The 9,097-nt window shown below is 37.7% G+C and overlaps 1 long non-coding RNA gene across 3 annotated transcripts; it reads right to left on the bottom strand.

Annotated features, from left to right (window-relative positions):
* Positions 1–604: 604 nt before the first annotated feature.
* LOC134965599 (uncharacterized) lies at positions 605–6,919 on the bottom strand. 3 transcript variants are annotated; one of them, XR_010188455.1, is made up of 6 exons: positions 6,873–6,919; positions 6,478–6,568; positions 5,480–5,633; positions 1,525–1,678; positions 970–1,048; positions 605–870 (listed from the first exon to the last, which is right to left on the bottom strand). It is a non-coding gene; the product is annotated as an uncharacterized LOC134965599 (long non-coding RNA). The 3 variants fall into 3 exon arrangements; XR_010188454.1 differs by lacking the exon at positions 970–1,048; XR_010188456.1 differs by lacking the exons at positions 970–1,048; positions 6,478–6,568.
* Between the last annotated feature and the right edge of the window lie 2,178 nt (positions 6,920–9,097).

Below are 9,097 nucleotides of genomic sequence, written 5' to 3'. Positions count from 1 at the left end.
TATAGCAAAAGAGGAATAGGCGCCCCCGGGTTATACTTCCTCCCTGTACAAACCCAAGGGCGCCTATTCCTCTATTTCTATATATTTTTATTTTTAGTCTCTCCTAACAAGGGACTTAGCGGAATTTGTGCAGCCTAATATAATTCCCATTTATCTTGTTGTGTAAAAGCGCAGAGGGAGAGTATTTGTTTTATATATATATATATATATATATATATATATATATATATATATATATATATATATATATATATATATATATATATATATATTTATATAAAAAGAAAAATACCCTTATCACGAGCTTCAAAAAGCAGCACCTCTTGGTAGAACCCCTGTTAGCGGGAACAGAAAAATGTAGACAATAATGTAGCCCGGAGGGCACTAGAATATCAAGGTCAATTGTCCATATATGAGTCCATATGATCTTATCGATTTGGACGTCTGAATGCTTTCAATCGTGTTGTTAAAGGACTCAATTGCAATCCCAACTTGGAGTGGATACTCTGATCTCTTTCAAATTCAGTGTTCAGTTATACTCAGCCAAATGCTTTACCTAAAAAATACCCTCTCACCAAAAAGTACAGACAGCAAAAATGGAACCTTTGGTTAATAAAATTCTGATGTTTATTAATAACATCAACAAAAAATATAATGTGTATTATTTTCTACACTATATACAAGGTGTACACAAAAGAATAACCAGATTACATAGAAACAGATGGAGAACAGAGTGCCACCCAAAACCCCAGGATGTGAGCTCAGTGGTGGGGACTCTCCAATGTATACTGGGTATCCTAAACACCTTGATTTTTAAAACCCCACACATTTCGTCCCTGTAATAGGACTTCCTCAGGGATATATATGAACCTAAGAAAAATTAAAAAGAATGGTGTCACACAATTTTACTTATTATAATACAAATACATATGGTGGAGGACATTGTGGAAGAGGTTCGCTGGTACATACCTAAAATTGTTTAGTGCTGTGGATATTTAGTAATCTCCACCTGCCTATAAACAATTAAATGGGCAAGTAATAATGTTGCCTAAAGAAGGAAAGAACACATAATTTTGGAACGATATTTTTTGTGCTGGTACATACCAATACTGGTAGAGAAAATGTGGCAACTTCACTGGCCCAACAAGATTGATTGATTATACATTCTAAATTTAGAGATTGACATATCAAAAAATTACTTTTCTCAAAAAATCAATTGTATGTATGTATGTATGTATATGTATGTGTATATATATATATATATATATATATATATATATATATATATATATATAAAGTGCTCTGTTGCTAAACAAGCAAGCTGCACGTCACTCCATGAGAAAAAAAGTGCTTTAATGAATGTTGGTTACATGAGAAAAAAATCAGCCTATCCGTTTTATCAACGGCTCGTTTCGGGACTTTGCATTGTCCCTTCGTCAGGATAACATATGGCTGCTGTGTTCTGTAACAAAAAAGCGTGCTGAAAAGAAAAAGAAAGAAAAAGAAAGTGTGCTAAAGTCTTACCTTATATCCCTGTAGATCTTGTATGCGTGTGCTCTGCTGCTGCCGGAGGTCGGGGAGGCGCGCCTGTGGTCCCGGTGACGTCGTCCCGGAAATGGCTGTCATTGGCTGCAGCTTGTTGCCATGGCAACCCGGCTAGCGTCCCCGGTCACCGGAGCTGCAGATTGCAGAAAGAAAACGTTAAACCACCGTGTGTGAAATGTAAAAGCATTAGAAAAGGGAATTACTTAAATATGATATATTAAGCAAAAGCAGTATGGGACTGTGATGAAGGTGATGAAATGTTCAAGAAAAAAGTTAGAATAATAGGGAAGGCATGCTGAAGAAGTGCTGAGTTAGTGTATGATGGATGCTGCTGGAGGAACATAAGCAGAATGCATAGAAATGAACTATGTAAATGGACGATATAAATATTTTATGCAGCAAGGAAGTCTGTCAAAGAATGTTCCAGTTGATTTTCTCATTCAGTCCATTGGGATGAATGGTGTCCAGTTTAAAAATCCAGCGTGATTCTAATTTCTGTAAGGCTGTGGATTTATCTCCTCCTCTGATCATTGGTGGAAGCTGGTCAATTATTTGGTAACGTAGTTGGCCCAGACTGTGTTGGCATGTTTTAAAATGCCGTGCCACTGGCTGATCATTTTGTTCTCCTTGGAGAGATTTGGTTATCGCAGAGCGATGCAATGCCATCCTCTCTTTAAACATGCGGCTGGTCATGCCGATGTAATATTTATTACATGGGCATGTGATGTAATAAATAACGAACCGTGAGGAGCAGGTAAGGATCTGTTGGATTTCATATTTTTTATTTTTGTGTGGGTGCTGGAAGGTACTTCCTGAAATGAGGTATTTGCACGTAGTGCAAGAGGCGCATTTATACCAACCCGGTTTTTTGCTGAAACCAAAAATGCCTGAAGATGGTATAAGGTTAGTGATATCCGCCTTAACAAGATGGTCGCGTAGGTTTTTTCCTCTCCTGAAGCTAGTCATTGGTGTTTTATTAGTAAAACATGGTAAACTAGGGTCAGTTTTCACTATTGGCCAGAGTGCCTTTGTTGCCCTTGTTATCATGGGGCTGGTGGTGGAAAAGGTAGTTGACCAGATGAATTTATCTTTAGTGTCCGCAGGAATTTGCTGGTTCAACAGGCCTTGTCTTGGAATTTGTAATACTTTTGCTTTTGTCTTTGCCAGTTCTATGGGGTCATAGCCTCTCTGGATGAATTTATTCATGGTGATGTCCAACGCAGCTGGCAGATCATCTGCGTTGCTGGTTATTCTGGCTATTCTGAGCATTTGAGAATGTGGAAGTCCCTGTTTAAGTGCCTTGGGGTGATGGCTGCTTGCTTCCAGAAGAGTGTTACGGTCTGTAGGTTTGTAGTAAACTGAAGTTTCCAAATGGCTCTGTTGATTGGTCACTATGACGTCTAGGAAATTGACTCTTGTGGTGCTGATTTTGAAGGTAAACTTGATGCTAGAGGGGAGATGATTAATGTTGGTCATCATTTCTAGAAATGCTTCTTCGCTGCTGTTCCAAAGCATGAAGCAGTCATCTATGTAGCGGATATACCAACAGATATGTTTCTTATAGTCGGCGTTATTTAGAAAGAATTCTTGTTCCAGTTTAAACATGTAAATATTGGCATATGCCGGGGCTACTGCACTTCCCATGGCACAGCCTTGGGCTTGCAGATAATATCTGCCATCATACAGAAAGTAATTCCGTGTTAGCACCAAGCGTAGTAGCTGTAGAAAGAGGGGAATGTGAAATCCAAAAGGTTCTTGAATCCTGCTAACGAACTCCTGTACAGCCTCCAGGCCCTCGCTGTGAGGGATGGAAGTATACAGAGAGTTAACGTCCATGGTGCATAGATATTGAAACTCCGTTGTATTGGAGAAAGTAGCTAAAGCTTTAAGAAAGGATGTTGTATCTTTAAGGTACGTATGTTCCTTGGTGATATGTGGCTGTAACAAAGAGTCGAGCAATTCGGCTATAGGATGGTATAAAGAGCCTCTTGCTGACACGATGGGGCGGCCCGGTGGTTCAACACAATTTTTGTGTACTTTGGGAACCGTGTATAGTACTGGTGTTATAGGAAACTTAACCAGTAAAGATGTTTTAATTTTGGTAGTTATCCAGCCATCTTGTTCTGCTTTTTCTAAGATGTCTGACAATTCTTGCTTATATTGATCCGTTGGGTCTCTGGTGAGAAGCTGATATGTGACAGTATCAGATAATTGCCTCTGTATTTCTTGTTTGTATTTATGTAAGTCCTGTATAACTACACTGCCGCCCTTATCTGCTGGTCGTATTATGATGGAGGTGTCAGCTTTGAGTGATTTTAGTGCTCTGAATTCTTCCGTTGTCAGGTTGGGATAAATTTTCGGTCGTGCTCCTTTAAATTTGTGGACTGCTTCATCCAACAGTCGACTAAGTTTTGATTGAAGCATTTGTTGATATGGGATCAAATTTGGATTTGTGGTGTTTTCTTAATTTGACTTCCATAGCCGTTGGTGGTTCAGCTTCCGGTTGTTTTTGAAAATATTCTTTCAATCTTAGTTTTCGTTCCATTTTATGTAGATCATTCTGCCATTCGAAGTCATCGTGGAAGTTTGTGGGGACATAAGACAAACCTTTGTTCAGTAGGGAGGTTTCTGCAAGTGAGAGATCCCTAGATGATAGGTTGAAAATCAAGTTGTCTTTTTGTTTTTTGGCTGAGACTTTACTGAGCCTTTTGTTTTGGCCGCTCCTTCTGGTAGTTCTCCTCCGGTATCTAATTTCGCTCTGGTGCGAACCCCTAAAGGGGGGCGTTGTGGGTTGATGGCATCGTCTGAGTCAGCTATTTTAAAATCGCTATCGCTATTAGAGTGTTGACGGTCCTTGGACCTCTGATCTCGACGTTGGCGCCAATTAGATCTATAATTGGTGCGGTTTTGCCTGGTGGAGTCTGTGCCCGTCAGCCAACGGTACACACGGTGTTCTTCGTAGTCAGATTTAACTACCTGGAGTTTGGTATTTTTAAATTTCAGTAGTTCTTTTTTATGGTTTTCAACTTGCTGATTTAATTTGATCCACCATGTATTGTGGTTGGGATCTTGTAGCATTTGTTGTTGCGACAGGTGGTATTCTTCTATGCGTGATCTAGTTGCTTTGAGTTCTTTCCCTGCCTCCTCTATTACTAGTAACATTAAATCAAAACTACACTTGTTCAGAACTGCTATCCATCGCCTGCAGAAGTCCGCATTCATGCGTCCTATTGTTGGCACGTTAAGGATTCTAAACCCGCGTGGTATGAGTTTTTGGCGATAGTAGTCGGATAGAGTCGATCCGTGTAGCAAGTAGTCCACTTCCCGATTTCTTAACTTCAGCAGTTGTTGATAAACATCGTTTGGGGTAAATTCCAGCGTGTCTGGGACTGCATCTACATCAAAGAGTATTTGTTCAGCTTGTTGTTGTGTAAAGCTTAGTGTATCTCCAGCTTGTAGTGTAAGACCTACAAAGTTGATGTCTCCAGAAGTAGCGGGGTTATTGCTTGCTTCAGACATGCTTGCTGTGTGGTGAAGTGTTTAGCTCACTTAGAAACAAATGAAGATAAATGTATAAATCCGCTTTGGGTGCCTTGATACTACAGCTGTGTTTTGCTAACAGCTGCTGTACATGTGTATCTTGGATAATCCGGCACTCCTGTGCTGGTACATTAAGTGTTGGGTGCTCGTGCTGTTTTGAATACAAGTCCTCTGTTGCTAAACAAGCAAGCTGCACGTCACTCCATGAGAAAAAAAGTGCTTTAATGAATGTTGGTTACATGAGAAAAAAAATCAGCCTATCCGTTTTATCAACGGCTCGTTTCGGGACTTTGCATTGTCCCTTCGTCAGGATAACATATGGCTGCTGTGTTCTGTAACAAAAAAGCGTGCTGAAAAGAAAAAGAAAGAAAAAGAAAGTGTGCTAAAGTCTTACCTTATATCCCTGTAGATCTTGTATGCGTGTGCTCTGCTGCTGCCGGAGGTCGGGGAGGCGCGCCTGTGGTCCCGGTGACGTCGTCCCGGAAATGGCTGTCATTGGCTGCAGCTTGTTGCCATGGCAACCCGGCTAGCGTCCCCGGTCACCGGAGCTGCAGATTGCAGAAAGAAAACGTTAAACCACCGTGTGTGAAATGTAAAAGCATTAGAAAAGGGAATTACTTAAATATGATATATTAAGCAAAAGCAGTATGGGACTGTGATGAAGGTGATGAAATGTTCAAGAAAAAAGTTAGAATAATAGGGAAGGCATGCTGAAGAAGTGCTGAGTTAGTGTATGATGGATGCTGCTGGAGGAACATAAGCAGAATGCATAGGAATGAACTATGTAAATGGACGATATAAATATTTTATGCAGCAAGGAAGTCTGTCAAAGAATGTTCCAGTTGATTTTCTCATTCAGTCCATTGGGATGAATGGTGTCCAGTTTAAAAATCCAGCGTGATTCTAATTTCTGTAAGGCTGTGGATTTATCTCCTCCTCTGACCTCTGATAAGGTAAGACTTTAGCACACTTTCTTTTTCTTTCTTTTTCTTTTCAGCACGCTTTTTTGTTACAGAACACAGCAGCCATATGTTATCCTGACGAAGGGACAATGCAAAGTCCCGAAACGAGCCGTTGATAAAACGGATAGGCTGATTTTTTCTCATGTAACCAACATTCATTAAAGCACTTTTTTTCTCATGGAGTGACGTGCAGCTTGCTTGTTTAGCAACAGAGGACTTGTATTCAAAACAGCACGAGCACCCAACACTTAATGTACCAGCACAGGAGTGCCGGATTATCCAAGATACATATATATATATATACACACATATACATATATATATATATATATACATATATATATATATATATATATATATACATATATATATATATATATATATATATATATATATATATATATATATAAATAGGGGAAGCTGTACTAACCCCAAAATTGTAGTTGTTAATTACAATAGGAGGTATTGTAGTTCCTGTTTAAAACCACTGGTCAGACACGTCTCAGGGAATCCAGAGGCACCTACATAGAGGTTATTCACATTATACTCATACGTAAAATATGATTAAAAAAATATACAGTTTTGATTTTCCAAAACAGTTATGTTATCCTGAACAGTCTCAAAATAAAACTACTTCAATTATTATTTTAGTAACAAGATTTTTTTACATAATAGTAACATTCTTAATCTTTGTCTTAGTTTTAAGTTTTCCATATAATTATCAGTTTGACCAACCTTTTGACTAATAATAACAATGCTCTATAGTACACCTTATTAATACAATGGGGACTTCATTTAAAAATTTCAGAATTAATGTATACTTACAAAAGACTGTATAAACCCGCTGTGATCCTAACACCTCTGTGTCTGTAGTGCAAGTGAGAGCATATTGCTCCTATTAGATATTTATAGTGCTTGGACTATTACCTAATTTCCTGTCATTTAGCAAATAGATGTTTAAGCAAATAATCCTAATTACAAAAGTGATCCCTATTCTTATAGTATAAGAAAGCTCCTCTAGTCATATCTGATGAAGGTAGTTTTAATATCTAAGCAAAACTACATTTAAGGGAACATTCCTCACCTTTATTTTCGCCATAATTGCATAAATACTATCCATTAGTTCCAGACTTCCGGAAGAACCGGAGAGTGGAACGCATGACTGTGTTCCACCAACACCTGTGTTGACTTCAATTTGTAAGCACGGGAGTCCATGCTCGTAATTAAAAGACTTCCCGGTTCCCTGTCCTGGTGGAACGCACGCTGCGTTACACCTGGTTCTCAAGCCTACGCGGTTTCCGGGTCCGGCATCCCGGTGGAGCGCACGCTGCATTCTACCAGGGGCAAGATGGATCAAAGCAACGTTATTCAATACAGGTCCGGCACTTTAGTGGAGCGCATACTGCGTTCCACCTGAACTACTCCTTTAAATAATGTTTGTACAGGGGACAATATTGTATAAACTATGTTTCACCTAAGGTCTCATTCATTTAAGACTTGTTAGAGAAAAAGCTTAATTTATAATGGTAATCTATTTTAGCACCATATATTACCATATATACCATACAGATAATATATTTAAATTGGTATTAAACCAATCAATATTTCTTTGTGCACATATACACAAGTGCATTTTTACTCCCTATTATGTATATATTTAAATACAATTAATATTGAAATCCATAATTCCAGTATCTTTATAAACAGATAACACTACATGGTGTATTAAAATAGTCCTGAGGTCATTTTATAGCTTAATTCATTATGCATTCGTGTATATATATATATATATATATATATATATATATCAATTAATATTTCATATAGTGCTAATTACATATTATTATAATCTTTATAATCAATTATTTATTTTTGTTTAAAGTCCTTTATTGTTCTTAATTGGATATATAACCATTAAAGTGCATCAGTTTCAATAAAATAACTATGTGTACCTAATTGTGTTACTGAAATTAAAAAATTGTCCCCACTGTTTACAAAACACAATGCATTCCTTTATACAATTTAAGCAAACTAGTTGCCCAACATAAAGTGTATTTCAACAATTTTACCAAAAGCTAGAGAAATGAAACTACAGTACATCAATACCCTCATTTAGTCCTCCTGGATAGAGGGTATTAAGGGTATATATCCAGAATGATTCCCATTTGGAGATCAATAGTTCCCTATTACCACCCCTCACATTAGGCTTTACATGTTCCAGAATCGTAAAGGTTAAGTCCTTCACTTCTGAACCATGTAATTCAAAGAAATGATGTGGTAGGCTATGTGTCTTCACATTATTTTTAATATTACGTAAGTGTTCTTGAATCCGAAGTTTTACTGTTCTTTTGGTTTTACCTACGTAGGCCAAACCACAATTACACTGATTCCTATAGATTACAAAGGTAGTATTACATGAAACTGTCTCCCTCAATGTATATTTAAACCCTGTATCTAACTACCACTGGAATGTTTTCTTTTCCATATGTTTGCAGCAAATGCATTTCCTACATGGAAAGCATCCCACTGTTTTAGTCAGGAAAGGAGTACCTTCATTATTGCTGTTAATAGGTTTCAATCTACTTGGGGCCAATATTTATTTTAAATTGGGTGCACTTTTGAAAACTAAATGGGATTTTTCTGGAAGATTGGGACCCAATTTTGTGTCTTTCAGGAGAATATTCCAGTGCTTATTCAGTATTTTTTTTTAATAATGCCATTATCTCTATTAAATTGTGTAATGAAAGGTCTTTTATCTTTATTCTCGACAGTGACTGATTTTCCTTCTATTAGTTCTCCCCTTACCTGAACCGAGCATTTTTCAATAGCTTTATCTAGAAGTAGATAATCATAACCTCTCTCAAGGAAATGAGTTTTCAACATAGTTGACTGTTGAAAAAAATCTTCTGTATTGCTACAGTTTTTACGTAATCTCAAAAAATGAGAATAAGGTACATTGTTCTTCCAGGACAAATGATGACAACTTGTTGCAGGGATAAAGCTATTTGCATCCACCTCCTTAAAATAAGTGATGGATTTGATAGTACCAT

This window comes from Pseudophryne corroboree, chromosome 10 (genome assembly GCF_028390025.1).
Source record: "Pseudophryne corroboree isolate aPseCor3 chromosome 10, aPseCor3.hap2, whole genome shotgun sequence".
NCBI lineage: Eukaryota > Metazoa > Chordata > Amphibia > Anura > Myobatrachidae > Pseudophryne > Pseudophryne corroboree.
This window is presented reverse-complemented; position numbering and strand designations above follow the sequence as displayed.